Source organism: Schistocerca nitens, chromosome 11 (genome assembly GCF_023898315.1).
Source record: "Schistocerca nitens isolate TAMUIC-IGC-003100 chromosome 11, iqSchNite1.1, whole genome shotgun sequence".
NCBI classification, from domain to species: Eukaryota; Metazoa; Arthropoda; class Insecta; order Orthoptera; family Acrididae; genus Schistocerca; species Schistocerca nitens.
In genome coordinates this window covers 12,779,694-12,798,164 of record NC_064624.1, presented here as the reverse complement: position 1 = coordinate 12,798,164, position 18,471 = coordinate 12,779,694, and the positions used below count along the sequence as shown (strand labels likewise).

The 18,471-nt window shown below is 39.3% G+C and overlaps 1 protein-coding gene across 1 annotated transcript in view; it reads left to right on the top strand.

Moving 5' to 3' along the window:
- Positions 1-18,471, top strand: part of LOC126213569 (poly [ADP-ribose] polymerase tankyrase-1-like) — a 115,121-nt gene that overhangs the window by 63,003 nt on the left and 33,647 nt on the right. The window lies entirely within an intron of this gene.

The following is an 18,471-nucleotide window of genomic DNA, read 5'->3' as shown; positions in this document are numbered from 1 at the left end:
GACAGAGAGAGAGAGTGTGACAGAGAGAGAGAGTGTGACAGAGAGAGAGAGGTGTGACAGAGAGAGAGAGTGTGTGACAGAGAGAGAGAGTGTGACAGAGAGAGAGAGTGTGACAGAGAGAGAGAGTGTTGACAGAGAGAGAGAGTGTGACAGAGAGAGAGAGTGTGACAGAGAGAGAGAGTGTGACAGAGAGAGAGAGTGTGACAGAGAGAGAGAGTGTGACAGAGAGAGAGAGTGTGACAGAGAGAGAGAGTGTGACAGAGAGAGAGAGTGTGACAGAGAGAGAGAGTGTGACAGAGAGAGAGAGTGTGACAGAGAGAGAGAGAGAGAGAGAGAGTGTGTGTGTGTGACAGAGAGAGTGTGTGTGTGTGACAGAGAGAGTGTGTGTGTGACAGAGAGAGTGTGTGTGTGTGTGACAGAGAGAGAGAGAGAGAGAGTGTGTGTGTGACAGAGAGAGAGAGAGAGAGAGAGAGAGTGTGTGTGTGACAGAGAGAGAGAGAGAGAGAGAGTGTGTGTGTGACAGAGAGAGAGAGAGAGAGTGTGTGTGTGACAGAGAGAGAGAGAGAGAGAGTGTGTGTGTGACAGAGAGAGAGAGAGAGAGAGACAGAGAGAGAGAGAGAGAGTGTGTGTGTGACAGAGAGAGAGAGTGTGTGTGTGACAGAGAGAGAGAGAGAGAGAGAGAGAGAGAGAGAGTGTTCAAGCCTTGTTTATCAGTAACTTTCATTAGATGTGTGTCTACTGTGAAACACACCTTCGTTGCTGTCTAAAGAAGCCATTTGCTGGTAGGTCACATAGCTTTCACTCACCTTTTCCTTTTGTTTTGTTAGCCTTTGGCATTAACCATTTTAACGAAATTTGCTTTTTGTTATTTTCGTTAAAGAATAAATTATTAATTATTATTGTTGGCTTTTAGTTAATTAAATTGCCTCTCTTTAACTGTCCTCTGTAAGTACGAACTTTGTTGTAGAACCTCTCTCTTATTTAAGTGTGGTAATAAAAAAAATTCACTTTCAAAAGAATTACGTACATCTAAGAATTACGTGAGCTCATACTGATTAAGAATATCTATCTGAGAATTAAATCCTTTACATAATCTGGCTTTGGCACACATTTTCTGAATGCAGTGGGTTTTTTGTTATTAATTTAAATAATTACTGCATTATATCCCGGCGTTTGCTACAGAACACAAGATTATCGCTATTAGCAGAAAATGTAGGATTGTTGCCAAGCCGACATTTAGTTATCGCTGATCAAACCTACTTCACTATACATTTAAGTTATTTGAAGAACCAAAAATGTTAAATTCAATGTTAACTAACATTAACTATCCGCCTACGAATGCACAAACAATATTAATTTAGAAATTCATCAGTCTCAGGATCACTGTAAAGAACATTTTTCTTAATTCACTGTTAGTTTTTATCTATCTGTTCCCGATTTACGGGTTTGGATGATTTTTCCTTTAGCGGAACAATTTTTAAAATGTGCCGCTGCTGCAACTCGATCGGTCGCGGCACAGCCCAGCAACACCGCTAAAAATGCTGAAAATTCTTTAAAGAAATTTTATAGATGACATGGGCAAGCTAATTTACATTAATAATACACACATTTGATAAATTCTGATATATTTAGATCAAACAATAATTAAACTCACATTAATTTGTAACGCCTCCTCTAATGGCGGCTAAATCTAGACAGAGACAAAAGACATCTACCCTTTGATCAATCGCTTCAACACAGCTTCCTCTCGCATTCGCCTCTACACAGAGAAGACCAAAGAATACGCTGTACATGGTTCTTTTATACTACTGCTGATTGTTAACATTTCTTTGTAATTTGACAATATTATTCTCTTCTGGCTAAATTTCATATCTCTGTTATCACAGATACAGACACATCTCGCAATCACATAATAAATATAGAAAAATTACTATCCTAAATACATAGAGAAAATTACTACAAAAATACTACAATAGTAACAAATGTTTTTTACAGAAAATTCAGTAATAATTTTTGTTCGTTAATTATGGTATATACAACTTGCTCAGAGCGGCGTATATGTTCATTAATATCGTGAGTTTGCCAGGGAACGTTACATTGCCCCCTGGCAGCATTTGGCAAAGAATTTCTATACTTTGACACAATGGTGCCAGTAACGTTGTTTACAATTCTGTATCCTTTCATGGAATGGCGTTTTTTAATTAGTCCCAGGGTTATACATGTTCATGGCTCCCCCATTTGGGCGAGGGCAGACAGGAAACCTGGGCAAAACTGTGCCGGAGCCCAGCCATCCCAGTTGGTTCATGATTAATATTGTCTCTTAACAGTCATTCATTTGAATTAATTTATCAGTTTGTCACCAACGGTTACACAATATCACAGTCATATACTTCAACAAAAGTTTTCTTTCACTTAGCACAGGATCACTTTTCATAATGTTTCTACTACCTACGTGTTACAAATTCATCTCTTGCACTTGTTAGTGTTCATTTTCTCTCATCAGTTTACGGACATACATAATAAATGTTCAAAGTTTATCAAAATGGAGTCATTGACATGTTACGCAGTTGTGTAAATATTTTGGAAAATGACAATAATGCTGTAGTCGGTGAGCGGTGCGGAGTGATTGTTGAGCGGCGTTCGGCGCGGCGCGTCGGCTCCGTGTAGGTCACCGCCCCCGGTGTTGACAGCTACGGCGCAGAGGGGCGTGGCTGTCTGGTTTGCTACGGGCTGCTGCGGCCGCTGCATGGCTGAGGTAGCCGGATGCGCGTTGTATATCAGTTCGCCCGTGTGACATCTTCTTGCAGTGCTCCAGCAAACATGCAACAAGTTCACAAACAGTGTACTATCCTTATGGGCATTTTTCCTGCTGTGGGAAAAAACGCACACAGTTATTGGCAGTTATTATTCAGTAGGCCTTCACTAGTCTGGTTTGCACAATGTTTCGTTGTCACAGTAACACGTTTTATGGGCACACAATATTTTTTACCATGTCATGACTTGTCTTTAGTCACACGCAAGTTTTCACCTTAGGACAAAATGTATCTCTGTAGTCAATGCGCTTTCCTAGCGTCCCTTGACACACAAAGAATTATAAAGTTTGACACTAACTTGATCCACCGTCCGTTATCGGCTCACTGTTCGTGTCGTGCTAGTTCCTTGTCCACTTGCACACACGGCGATGATACAGTTTTATATTACTTATACACAACAACTTCGTGACGTATTGCTGCAGGTTTAACAGTCACTGTCTGTCTCTGCCACACAATACTGCACTTTTGTTTAAGTTCCTTTATTTTTATTTACAATGTCCGTTGTGCAATTTTTGTAACAGCACATTCGTAACTCTTTACCAAGGTGTGTGATATTTGCGTACATGGTAACAATATTAAAATTTCGTATTAGTTTGCCCAAAAATCATCTATATTCGTGTTCGCGTAGATTTTATTTGTGCATTCCAGCCGGATTCAGGCATATTGTTCAATAACTCCTCTGAAATCATGTCTCACTTTACTATGAAGGTCCTACGTAACTACAGTGTAGTCTCTGTAGGTTAAAATTGAGTTGGACTGTATCTGGCTAGCTCTTTTTTTACTGATTGAATCCACACATGCTTCAATTGAAGCTTCTTTGTGCGTAACTTTGCGTTACATAAATTTGCAATAAGATTGCCTCCCGTGGTGCCCTCGGGTCACTACTGGGTGCATTATTCTCTCTGATAACATTGGTTAGATAATCAAGTTCTCAGGGTCTCATATTACTGATATTATTCTGGGTTCGAATCTGTCAATCTGACAGCTACACATATATACATACATACACATAATAGAAAGGATTGTGCGAAGAAATATTTCAATTTTGACACACATATAGAAAATTATGCAGTACACTAACTAATCATTACTAAAATGTTCCTCTTGACTGATCTCTGTCACAGCTTAACACTACAAATAATTGCACTAATCAGATTATCTGTGCAGACATTTAGAGCATGTTTTAGATAACACAAATTAAAAGAAGACATAACACAAATATTCTTAAACACATGAGAAAGTCAATCATATTCTTATAACTAAACACTTCTACATTAGTACATTATTTCTAAGATCACACATCATTAATGTTCATTACTTACAAGAGGATGTTGTCCACATAGGACTATTAGTCTTTTACTGTATGAATACTTTTACATCCTTATGCGGATACAGTCCCCGTACTCTATTGCAATGAGGCCAGCACTTTCATTAAAAAGCTACTCGTATTGCTGCAGTTATTACAGCATACAAATATAATACTAACAACTGTGCCCACGAGATATGACCTGGCAGACTGGTCTTGTGTGAACAGAGAAATTCGCCTAACGAATAGTAAACTGAAACACTTTTGCACTAAGTTTACGAATGTGACGCTACTGGATACAGACAGGTATGAGAGACACTGCTTCACAAAGCATGGACTACATCTAAATCAGTTTGGCAAAAATAAACTAGCAGCAGACATTGGAAAAGCTTTTCATGAAATAATAGGCCTAAACAATAACGATCATGAAAGCAGACCAGTCATAGCCCTAACTAACGAGGGAAAGTAGTGAACTGGGCCAACTCTAGCAGGATTTGGTCCAGTAACAAAAATCTGCAACAAGTAATTAATACACAAACGAAAGTTCACTCAAACAGCAATACAATTAAAGAGAAACAAAAGTTAACAGTGTTTCATCAGAACATAAGAGGCCTATACTGCAAGCTGGATCAGTTCACAGCAAATATAGAAGACACTAAAGGTATAAACAGTTCCCACATTCTGTGTCTAACAGAACACCACATCACTGCTGGTATTGAAGTGGTCCCTATTCCCAACTATGTTTTGGCAACGTCTTATTGCAGGAACTATATGGACAAAGGAGGAGTAGCTGTATATGTAAAAAACAATGTCTTGTTCACGGCAATAGATGTACATAGATTCTGCTTTGAGCAACATTTTGAAGTATGTGCTATAGAGGTGCCAGACACTGTCTCCAGATTAACAGTTGTGGCAGTTTACAGGGCACCATCTGGTAATTTTAAAGTGTTTGTTAAACAATTAGATACTCTTTTGTTGTACTTAAGTAGAAAAAATAGGGGCATAGTAGTTGTTGGGGATTTTAACATAGATTTCTTGGTTCATTCTTCCTGCAAGGTGGAGTTTGAAAATCTCATGTGCACGTACAACCTTGTTCCCGTGGTTAGCTCGCCCACCAGAACCACAACCTCTTCCAGTACTCTCATTGATAATGTTTTTGTTGATCAGAGTAAAGTCAACCATATTAATATTGAAATGGTTATAAATGGCCTGTCTGACCATGACGGACAACGAGTTACTTTCAACAGTTTGGGAATTCCTCTGAGTGACACCTCACCTAGATGGAAAACAGTAAGGAAAATAAGTGAGGAAGCTATTCAAACGTTCAGATCATGTCTTCAGCATACTGACTGGTCACCTGTTTATCTAGCACAAACTGCTAATTCAAAATACAATTTATTCACAAATGAGATAGCAGGTACCTTTGAAAGTGTATTTCCAAAAAAGTCATACAGAGTCCAACCTGCTAGGTCTGCAAAAAAACCATGGCTCACTAAGGGCATCATAGCTTCCTGTCAGAGAAAAAGGCAACTCTACATAGCATCAAAGACTTCTAACAACCCTGCTCAGCTAAAACATTATAAACTCTACTGTAAAATTCTTGCCAAAGTAATTAAAAACTCTAAAAGTATGTGTATAGCATCTGAAATTACTAATTCTGAAAATAAAATTAAAACAATCTGGAATGTGATAAAGAGAGAAACAGGGACTGTAAACTACACCAAAGACAAAAATATTGTTTTAACTGTTGACAACTCAGAGATAACTAATAGTGAGGAAATTGCTGAAATCTTTAACCAACATTTTTTAACTGTCCCAACACAGATAGGTTGCCATGGTTCTGTAGATAAAGCTGCCTGTATAATGAAAAATAATTTTCCAGAACCTTTCAGTCAAATAAGTGTGCCTCCCATTACTGCCAATGAAATAAAAAAAAATCATACAGTCTTTGAAAAATAAACATTCTGCTGGTATCGACGATATTTCAAGCAAGCTGTTGAAGGCTTGCTGTAGTGAAGTGACCGAAGTCTTGGCTCACATCTGCAACACATCCATGCAACAAGGAGTGTTTCCAGACAGAATGAAATACGCTGTTGTCAGGCCCCTGTACAAAGCAGGGGATGCTACAAATGTGTCAAACTATCGCCCTATCTCTCTATTAACAACATTTTCAAAAGTCCTAGAAAAAGCTCTGTACAACAGGATTGTGGCACACCTTGGTGACCTGAACATCATTAACAGTCAGCAGTTTGGTTTTCAAAAGGGAGTTTCAATAGATAACGCAATTTTCTCATTCACAAATGATGTTCTAGAGTCTATAAACAGAAAGAGGCTGCCAATTGGTGTCTTATGCGACCTATCAAAGGCGTTCGACTGTGTAGATCACCAGATACTCCTCAAGAAGGCCTGTCATTATGGAATTACTGGACCTGTAGGGAACTGGTTAAAATCGTACCTCGAAAATAGGAAGCAGAAGATTACTCTAGATGTTTCAGATAGTGTATCACAATATATAGTGGACTCTGAGTGGGGAATTGTGCAGCAGGGAGTGCCACAGGGATCAGTGCTTGGGCCCTTGCTGTTCCTCATATATGTTAATGACCTGCCTTTATCCATCAATAAGCAGTGTAAATTTACAATGTTCGCTGATGATACGAGCATTGTGGTGGATAATGTGTCAACTACTGACTTAGAGTCCGAGGTCAATGATATCCTTAAAGAAGTTCTGGGTTGGTTTAGTATTAACTCCCTTTCAATAAACCTGAAAAAAACCAATTTTATCCAGTTCCAGACAACCCACAAAAACCCAAAAGAAATAGTTATCACACAGAATGATCAGATGGTAAAGCAAGTGTACTTATCAAAATTCCTAGGCGTATACGTGGACAGTAGGCTGAACTGGGAACATCACGTTCTACAAACACTAAAACGGCTGACGTCGACAACATTTGCTTTATGAATTTTGTCACGCTTCAACGACATTACCATCTCAAAGTCAGCTTACTTTGGCTATTTTCATTCAGTCATGTGTTATGGCATCATCTTCTGGGGCAATACACCTGCCGCAAAGAAAATCCTCACAGCACAAAAAAGGGCAATAAGAATCATTTGTGGTGTACCCCCACGAACCTCATGTCGAAATCTGTTTAAACGACTTGAAATACTGACAGCAACATCTCAGTACATATATTCACTGATGTGCTTCATAATAAATAACCCCACTCTGTATGAAACGAATTGCCTACATCATGAACATAACACCAGAAGAAAAGAGGATTTCCACTGTGAGTTAAAGAGCTTGACACTTATTCAGAAAGGGGTAAAGTACGCTGGAACGAAAATTTTCAATTCCCTACCCAACAGCATCAAAAGTATAAGGAGTAGTACATCAGTATTTAAACGTAGCTTGAAAAATTATTTACTTGAGACCTCACTTTATTCACTAGAGGAATTCTTTCAGAGAAATAAGTAAAACCCAGATTGGAAAGATGTTTTTAAATTTTTTGACACTGTTTACTGTTAAACTAACGTAATAATGCCCTAATGTAAAAATTCCTGTTTTTCTCATTTCCATTTTTGGGTCACTTTTAAACCCAAAGTGGGAAGTTTTGATTACTGTTCAAGGTTAAAATAGATGCAATAATGCCCTAAATATGAAACTGCTATCTTCACATTTATGTAGACTAGTTTTAAGCTAATAAGTATGACTTTTGTGCACTGTTATTAATACTATAACAATGTCTTTATTCTATGTATTTTATTATGTACATTGACACGTTCCACATCTGAGTGACTTGCTCACATGTACAGATCTATGGAACAAGTATATAAATAAATAAAAAATAAATAAAAAATAAACTCTCCCTGAGTGGGGATCTGCTAAGAGATAGCTACACTCATGTGGGACACTTACTACTCTAAAAGGTCCATTGTACACCAATTGCCACTTGCTATTCTGTTTCAAAGATGCCGAGGACTTAGGATGATTACGTAAGAGTACCAAGTCCCCAACACTAAGTTTTTGGTTATTTGTCACATGTCGATTATATTTTTCTTTCCTTTTCTGAGCGCATCTGGTAAGGTTGCACCCTGCTTTTCTTATCTTCTCTTCCTTAGGCTCAGGAATGACTGGGACCTTAGGCAAAGGTGCCAGCCACTCGTTCAGAACTCTATTATTATTCATTATAATCTCGTTTGGTGGATACCCCGTAGAAGCATGCGGGGTTGCGTTGTGAATTTCTACAAACTTAGGTATCAGATCTGGCCATCTTGTGTGTTTATATGCAATGTATAACCTGAAAAATTTATTTAACTCTCCAAATGTTCTCTCTACTAAACTTGCTTGTGGGTGAAAACGGGATATTAGTATGTGCTTTATATCTTGTTCATGTAAATAGTTTTTCCAGGTATGGCCTGTAAAATAGGAAGCGTTATCCGATATTATCGCTTCAGGCTTACCCACTTGTGTAAAATATTCTTTCCCTAACCATTTAACTATTCCACGAGCAGTGGCTGATTTAAGGCAGTATATTTTTAAATATTTAGAGAAAAGGTCATACACCGCTAGAATGTACTTTAATCCACCCCTGGCTCGTGGGTAGGGTCCTGCTATGTCTATAGATACTAACTGAAGTGGACGATGAGGCACTATAGGATGCAGTTCAAACCTTGTGGACTTATTTTGAAACTTAGCTTTTTGGCACAGAGGACAAGTCCTGATAATGGTGCGAGTCTGCTGGCTTATCCCCTTAAAATAACAGAATTTGGACAAAATCCTTATTGTTTTGCCTATCCCAGCGTGACCCCATGCTAAATGCGTGTGCCACACTACAGCTGGGATAGCCTGTTGTGGTATACACACGACTCCATGGTCATTTGACACACCTGTTTTATAATACAGAATATTATCTACTATTTTGAAATTCTGAACACTTTTAAGATTGGTTCCTTCTTTAATTTTGCTAATGATATCTCGCCAAATCGGATCAGTTTCCTGCAATATAGACATATTCTTACACATATTTCTTGCCCTTCTGCCCCCAGATTCTCACATTGTACTTCCTGAACTACGTCACTAACATTACTTTGTGTCCCACTTTCTAACTCGGTATCACTACTTACTAACTGTTGTTCATTATCCATGTTGATATCTTTCTGACTACGCAATCTAACCATAGTAAACAAAAGAAATAAAATCTGAACTAAATATCCTAACACTCAGGTTTCACTGACATAATCACACAAGAAATGGTCATTTGTTAAAACACACTTACTATATACTACAGTTACTAACTACTCAAATGTCCTGTTATTTTAAAACAAAGCACTAACAACAAGCACACCACTAATGATCCGAGAACACTGCACTGAGGCTACTTTACTACCCACAGGACAACTACACTGTAGCTTTACCTTTTGGTGATCTATCTTGGGTGCAGCTGCCCCCTGATATTGTGGTAGGTAATTAATTTTTCGCTATAATGAGCTCTCTTCTTCAGCTTGCCTCTGGGTATATAGTGTTCTCATGCAAAAAATCATACACAGGTATTACCACACAATATTGGTTATGCAATACATACAATACATGGAAAAATTATTAAATGTTCTGCAACAAAGTTCGACTATAATAACTCCCTAGTTATCTCATGGGTATTTAGTGGCCACTGCATATTCGAGCCCCACGTTGGGCGCCAATTTAACAAAATATGCTTTTTGTTATTTTCGTTAAAGAATAAATTATTAATTATTATTGTTGGCTTTTAGTTAATTAAATTGCCTCTCTTTAACTGTCCTCTGTAAGTACGAACTTTGTTGTAGAACCTCTCTCTTATTTAAGTGTGGTAATAAAAAAAATTCACTTTCAAAAGAATTACGTACATCTAAGAATTATGTGAGCTCATACTAACTGATTAAGAATATCTATCTGAGAATTAAATCCTTTACATAATCTGGCTTTGGCACACATTTTCTGAATGCAGTGGGTTTTTTGTTAAGTATTTAAATAATTACTGCATTATATCCCGGCGTTTGCTACAGAACACAAGATTATCGCTATTAGCAGAAAATGTAGGATTGTTGCCAAGCCGACATTTAGTTATCGCTGATCAAACCTACTTCACTATACATTTAAGTTATTTGAGGAACCAAAAAATGTTAACTAACATTAACTATCCGCCTACGAATGCACAAACAATATTAATTTAGAAATTCATCAGTCTCACTGTAAAGAAGAACATTTTTCTTAATTCACTGTTAGTTTTTATCTATCTGTTCCCGATTTACGGGTTTGGATGATTTTTCCTTTAGCGGAACAATTTTTAAAATGTGCCGCTGCTGCAACTCGATCGGTCGCGGCACAGCCCAGCAACACCGCTAAAAATGCTGAAAATTCTTTAAAGAAATTTTATAGATGACATGGGCAAGCTAATTTACATTAATAATACACACATTTGATAAATTCTGATATATTTAGATCAAACAATAATTAAACTCACATTAATTTGTAACGCCTCCTCTAATGGCGGCTAAATCTAGACAGAGACAAAAGACATCTACCCTTTGATCAATCGCTTCAACACAGCTTCCTCTCGCATTCGCCTCTACACAGAGAAGACCAAAGAATACGCTGTACATGGTTCTTTTATACTACTGCTGATTATTAACATTTCTTTGTAATTTGACAATATTATTCTCTTCTGGCTAAATTTCATATCTCTGTTATCACAGATACACACACATCTCGCAATCACATAATAAATATAGAAAAATTACTATCCTAAATACATAGAGAAAATTACTACAAAAATACTACAATAGTAACAAATGTTTTTTACAGAAAATTCAGTAATTTTGTTCGTTAATTATGGCATATACAACTTGCTCAGAGCGGCGTATATGTTCATTAATATCGTGAGTTTGCCAGGGAACGTTACACCATTTAGTCACAGAAGTGAGTAACTACAGATTTGGTATACAGGCTGTATTGTATTGTATGTTAACCGGGGACCTAGAAATGACGGAGAGGCTCCGTCCCCGCCGCAGTCACAGCGGTCCGCAACCCCACGACGACTACCCCAGTCCACTTCGCCCCTCTGCCGCCCAGCACTGAACCCAGGGTTATTGTGCGGTTCGGCCCACGGTGGACCTCCCAGGGAACGTCTCACACCAGACGAGTGTAACCCCTGTGAGTGCGTGGTAGAGTAATGGTGGTGTACACATACGTGGAGAACTTGTTTGTGCAGCAATCGCCGACGTAGTGTAACTGAGGCGGAATAAGGGGAACCGGCCCGCATTCGCCGAGGCAGATGGAAAACCGCCTAAAAACCTTCCACAGACGATTCGCCGGACCTCAACACAAATCTGCCGAGCGGATTCGTGCTGGGGACCAGGCACTCCTTACCGCCCGGAAAACCATGTGTTTGACCGCACGGCTAACCAGGCAGTTGGTATACAGGGTGACTCACTAACTATTGCCGCCTAGAATAACTCTGAAAGTATGTTAGGAGCTGAAAAGCTTGTGCAACAAATGTTGCATGGAACAACAGGGGCCATAATATGGCGTTGGTTTTTTGTTTGTACGTGGGGTCGCTTCAGAGATGTGAAGGTCAACTATGTTCTTTTTTAATGGGATGCTATACTCTGGTACTTATTTTCTGATAGCAGCTATCGAGACGAACCCAATGATTTGTAAGACTAAGGTCTTTGAATTTCAACGAAGGTCAAAAAGGTGGCATGAACGTCCATTTACAGGTGTTCGAAGCGATGAGCATTGCTATCAATGCAGTGTTGCAATCTTCTTATCGTGGATTGAGTGGTATTCCTTATCACTTGATGGCGAGTGTTCATCGGAGGTGAGGGTATCATCTGGAGTGCCCCAGGGAAGTGTGGTAGGTCCGCTGTTGTTTTCTATCTACATAAATGATCTGGATAGGGTGGATAGCAATGTGTGGCTGTTTGCTGAAGATGCTGTGGTGTACGGGAAAGTGTCGTCGTTGAGTAACTGTAGGAGGATACAAGATGATTTGGACAGGATTTGTGATTGGTGTAAAGAATGGCAGCTAACTCTAAATATAGATAAATGTAAATTAATGCAGATGAATAGGAAAAAGAATTCCGTAATGTTTGAATACTCCATTAGTAGTGTAGCGCTTCACACAGTCACGTCGATTAAATATTTGGGCGTAACATTGCAGAGCGATATGAAGTGGGACAAGCATGTAATGGCAGTTGTGGGGAAGGCGGATAGTCGTCTTCGGTTCATTGGTAGAATTTTGGGAAGATGTGGTTCGTCTGTAAAGGAGACCGCTTATAAAACACTAATACGACCTATTCTTGTGTACTGCTCGAGCGTTTGGGATCCCTATCAGGTCGGATTGACGGAGGACGTAGAAGCAATTGAGAGGCGGGCTGCTAGATTTGTTACTGGTAGGTTTGATGATCACGCGAGTGTTACGGAAATGCTTCGGGAATTCGGGTGGGAGTCTCTAGAGGAAAGGAGGCGTTCTTTTCGTGAACTGCTACTGAGGAAATTTAGAGAACCAGCATTTGAGGCTGACTGCAGTACAATTTTACTGCCGCCAACTTACATTTCGCGGAAAGACCACAAAGATAAGACAGATTATGGCTCGTACAGAGGCATATAGGCAGTAATTTTTCCCTCGTTCTGTTTGGGAGTGGAGCAGGGAGAGAAGATGCTAGTTGTGGTATGAGGTAACCTCCGCCACGCACCGTATGGTGGATTGCGGAGTATGTATGTATGTAGATGTAGGTACTCATCGAAGCACATGCTCTGCAAATTCTCTCTCATATATCGTGCAAATAGTAAATTTACGCCGAATACGGTGTATCAATGTAACGTGCCATTGACATGTAAACACCATTCGACGGTTTTGCAATACAACACCAATAGGAACGGCAAGACGACTATCGTCGAATCAAGCGAATGTGAATGATGTATTCCTTCAAAGAACAAGTCGGTATGCTTCTCATTTACAGAGAATGCCAATGAAAATCAGTCACAGCTAGAGACTGATACGCTGATATCCTCGATGTACTCACGTTACACGTTGTACATTTAAATACGTGTATGATAAATTGAGAACAACTGGATCTTTAACGTATCAGAAAAACACATTCGGAAAAGGAAAGTTACTAACGAGGAAACGGAAATTGGTACTCTTCACACAGTGGTTCGAGATCCTTTGTTAGTTCGCGTCAAATCGCAAGGGAATCTGGCATGAGCCAGAATAGTGTTGTCGTATTCTGCATCGTCATAAATGTCATCCTTACCATATCAGTCTCCACTAAGAATTAACTGGTACGGATTGTGTGCATCACACTGAATTCTGCCAATGGGCTCAACTTCAGTTTCAGAGGGAATGACACATTTATTAATTTTATTTTATTTACTGATGAGACTACATTCACAAACCACGGAAATGTTAACGTGCGTAACATGGATGTCTGTGTTGGCTGTGGCAAGGTGCACAACAAAAACTGCAGTTGGTGAATGTATGCTGTGGAATTCTGGAGGATCATATTAATTCCCCTATTTCATTGAAGTAAATCTTAATGGTAGGAGTACACCTCATTCCTGCAAGAAACATTAGGTCTGTTATTGGAAGAAATACCTTTAGCAACAAGGAACAGAATGTGATATCAACACAATGGGTATCCGGCACATTTTTCGCTGATGGGCTAGAAATGAGTTGCAGAGACAAGTCCCAAACCGTTGGACTGGACGCAGAGGACATGTGTTGTGGCCATCTCGTTTGTCAGACTTGACGCCTCTGGATTTTTTCTTGTGACATTGTTTATAAAGACGTTCCATCTACAGCTGAAGATATGCAAGAGAGGATTGGCAGAGCATGTGCTTCGATAACTGCCGATGTGATAAGGAATACCACTCAGTCCATCATAAGAACATTGCAGCACTGCATTGATACCAATGGTCATCACTTCGAACACCTTCTGTAAATGAACGTTCATGCCACCTTTGTGACCTTCAAAGACCTTACTCTTGCACATCATTGGATTAATCTCGATAGCCATTATGAGAAGATAAGTACCAAACTGTAGCATCCCATTTAAAAAGCAAAGTTCACCTTAATATCTCTGAAGCGGCCCCACCTAGCAACAGAAAACCAACATGATATTATGGCCCCTGTTGTCCCATGCAACTTTTGCCTCACAAACTTTTCAGCTCCTATCATACTTTCGGAGTTATTCTAGGTGGCAATAGTTAGTGACACACCCAGTATAATATGATATATATGCAGCACAGGAATTAGCAATTATATTAATTCCAGATAACATCCAGGTTGACTTTGTACATTCACACACTCAGTACAGTCCATATTTGAAAACTTCTTACATTGGAACCTTTGCGCGTGATGTATTACTGGATAACTGCTTCTTGCAGAAACCAGGCAATACTGGCATAGTCTGTTGTGGCCAGCTGTCGAAAGAGGCCCATCACAGATATAGGTTGGGGAATTCCTGCTCTGATCAAGGCCTTAAGAAACTTGCGGCATTGTCTGTCATATCGTGAACACTCTTTTATCACACGGTTGAGGTCTGCAACCTGAGCTGGGTGGACTTTGCAGCATGCAGCATATGAAGATGTGAAGGATAATAGCCGTGACCCAGCTGTATGCACATTACGGAAGTGTTACAACATCTGAACAGCTTCATTTGGGAGAACCAGGTTTTCCCAGCAGTATTTCAATGAATCCTCAGGACAGGTTCAACAGATCTCTCAACTGAACTGTGTTCATTAGCAGATATGTCAGCTAACGAAAATCACAGAACAACAAAGGTTTTCATATCTTCATAAATTGTTTTGACCTTTAAGCAGTCCATCCCTATTTGCAGTCAGTGATCTGTAAAACTGTGTCTGCACAAAATATTATTTACGATTTGGCATTGGGCCTTTGAAAAAAGCGTACATTGACAGTGTACTCAACACCAGCTATCTTTCTGTAGGTATAAATGTGTGTTTCTCTGAACAGAAATGGATACTGCGCCAAATGTCATTTGAATTCAGTCACGCGAGTGCTCGGACCGTGTTGAACAAGTCACTTCTCAACTCTTTACAATAAGTAGTCTTTTGTTGTCTAGGGTCACAGCTGCTGACAGTAAGAGAACTATAAACTGCAACATTGTATTGTATTGTATTGTATTGTATTTTTTATTGGTCCTGTCGTCTACATAGCAGCTTATGCATAAGACATTGAGCAAGTCAAGTTATAAATATACAGGCTGAAAGTCATTTCAAGGTATACATATTTAAGGTTAGAATAATACACTTTACATGTAAGTATTTATATAACACATTTCATAAATTTAAATATTCTTCAATGGAGTAAAAGCAGTGATGCTGTAAATATGACTTTAGAGATTTTCTAAAGGTATTGACCTCTGTGGTAGCTTTTATGTTTTCAGGAAGTTTGTTATAAAGCTTAACTCCAATGTGAAAAGTACCTTTTTGGCACAGTGCTGTGATGATTTCAGTCATATGTAAGTTTCTGTTTTGTCTGGTAAAGTGCTCATGTATATCACAGTTTTTTTTGCAATCTCCGGTCCTTACCTATTACATTTAATTTAAAGAACAAAAGGGTTTCCGTAATGTATACACATGGTAATGGAGGAATACCAGATTTCTTAAACAGGGGTTTACAAGAGTCTAGGCTTGCACCCAAACAAGATTCTAATGGCCCATTTTTGTAGTTTAAAACCGTATAAAGAGAAGCTAAAGGAGAGGAATAAGTGTGTCACTTTGTTCCACACTGCAGTATTCTCCAACACAAGTCAAAGAGGGCAGCCATGTATTCACATTGTCCATTTCTTATGTTTGCTTGTCATACATGATGAACTGACAAAGCAGTACCACCATTCCCTCATCTGCTCTACATTAATGTCTCACAGAACATACTCAGCAGCCAAGACAAAACTTTTGAGCTGACACTGGCAACACTGCACTCGCCACAGTATGGCTCCTGGCAGTTCCAGCTTTCGCCAACATCCCATGAGGTTCTATTACAAGTGGACAGCTCTGTGTTAGTACTGATAACAACACTGGATGATAATAAAACTCAATGTCTCACAAGTATAAACCACTAAAAGTGTGATGATGTATCAGTCACTGTAGTTGAGAGGGCTAGCATTCATTTCACCCTGCCACTGTGTGCACACGCCACAGTGCCTGATAATACTAAAGATTTTTGTGTTGCATAATTGACTCCCACGTCATTAATAGACATATGCAATATGCTAACAATTTCAGTAGCAAAATTACCTTATTACCCCGAACAGTACAGTGGGACTTTGACATAATTCTTTAGGAATTTCAAATGAAATATACTAGCCTTAGCAAGGTGCTGTAAACACAGGAGCAGTAGGGTGTAGCTGATTACTTTTCATAAAGCCTGTGCCCACCAGAAAAGGCAGCAAACCAGTCTACATGACAGAAACGTGGTAGGTTAACGCAGTCCGACACAATACTGGGCTTCCGTGTTTCCTTCTCCCCTCTGTTCACCAGTGTGCAAAAACATGTGCTCTGCATTGCTACACTCCCTTCTACAACACACAGGGATGGTGTGTACTGGTTAACACATTGTACTGCATTCTGGAGGTGCTGGCATCAAATATCTACTCTCCTGTCTTGCCAGGTGTTCTCTATTGTGCTACTAAAGGCCATCCAGCGAATACCACCAAGTTTCCTTCTACTTAGGCACAGCACATGTCTTCTGTGTTCTATAAACTGGAGTCACTGATATGCGCCTAACAACCTCACTACTGATGAGTCAAAAGATCCAAGGGGTAAGATAGATACTGCTTACAGGAAAATTAAAGGGACCTTTGGAAAAAAGAGAACCACTTGTATGAATATTAAGAGCTTAGATGGAAAATCAGTTCTAAGGGAAAGCAGAAAGGTGGAAGGTCTATACAAGGGCGATGTACTTGAGGGCAATATTATGGAAATGGAAGAGGATGGAGGTGAAGATGAAATGGGAGATTAAGATACTGCATGAAGGGTTCGACAGAGCACAGAAAGACCTAAGTCAAAGCAAGGCCCCAGGAGTAGACAACATTCCATTAAAACTACTTATAGCCTTGGGACAGCCAGCCCTGAGAAAACTCTACCGTCTTGTGAGCAAGATGTATGAGACAGGCGAAATACCCTCAGACTTCAAGAAGAATATAGTAATTCCAATCCCAGAGAAAGCAGGTGTTGACAGGTGTGAGAATTACTGGACTATCAGCTTAGTAAGTCACAGCTGCAAAATACTAACACGAATTCTTTACAGTCGAATGGAAAAACTGGTAGAAGCGGACCATGAGGAAGATCACTTCGGATTCCATAGAAATGTTGGAACATGTGAGGCAATACTGAAGCTACGATTCATCTTGGAAGATGGTTTGAGAAGGGCTAAAACCACATTTATAGCATTTGTAGACTTAGAGAAAGCTTTTGACAATGTTGACTGAAATACTCTTTCAAATTCTGAAGGTGGCAGAGGTCAAATACAGGGAGCAAAATACTATTTACAATTTGAACAGAAACCAGATGGCAGTTATAAGAGTTGAGGGGCATGAAAGGGAAGCAGTGGTTGGGAAGAGAGTAAGACAGGATTGTGGCCTATGCCTGAAGTTATTCAATCTATATACTGAGTAAGCAGTAAAGGTAACAAAAGACGAATTTGGAGTAGGAACTAAAATCCATGAAAAAGAAATAAAAACTTTCCAGTTTGCTGATGACATTATAATTCAGACAGACAGCAGAGGACCTGGAAGAGCAGTTGAACAGAATTGACAGTGCCTTGAAAGGAGGATATAAAATGAACATCAGCAAAAGCAAAACGAGGATAATGGAATGAAGTCTAATTAAATCAGGTGATGCTGAGTGATTTAGATTAGAAAAATGAGAAACTTTGAAGCGGTAGATGAGTTTTGCTATTTGGGGAGCAAAATAACTAATGATGGTCGAAGTAGAGAGGATATAAAATGTAGAGAGGCAATGGCACGGAAAGCATTTCTGAAGAAGAGAAATTTGTTAACATTGAGTACAGAGTTAAGTGTCAGGAAGTCTCTTCTAAAAGTGTTTGTATGGCGTGTAGCCATATATGGAAATGAAACATGGACGATAAATACTTTAGACAAGAAGAGAATAGAAGCTTTCGAAATGTGGTGCTACAGAAGAATGCTGAAGATTAGATATGTAGATTATGTAACTAATGAGTGGCACAACTTGACAAGAAGAAGGGACCGGTTGGTAGGACATGTTCTGAGACACCAAGGGATCACCAATTTAGTATTGGAGTGCAGCGTAGAGGGTAAAAATCGTAGATGGAG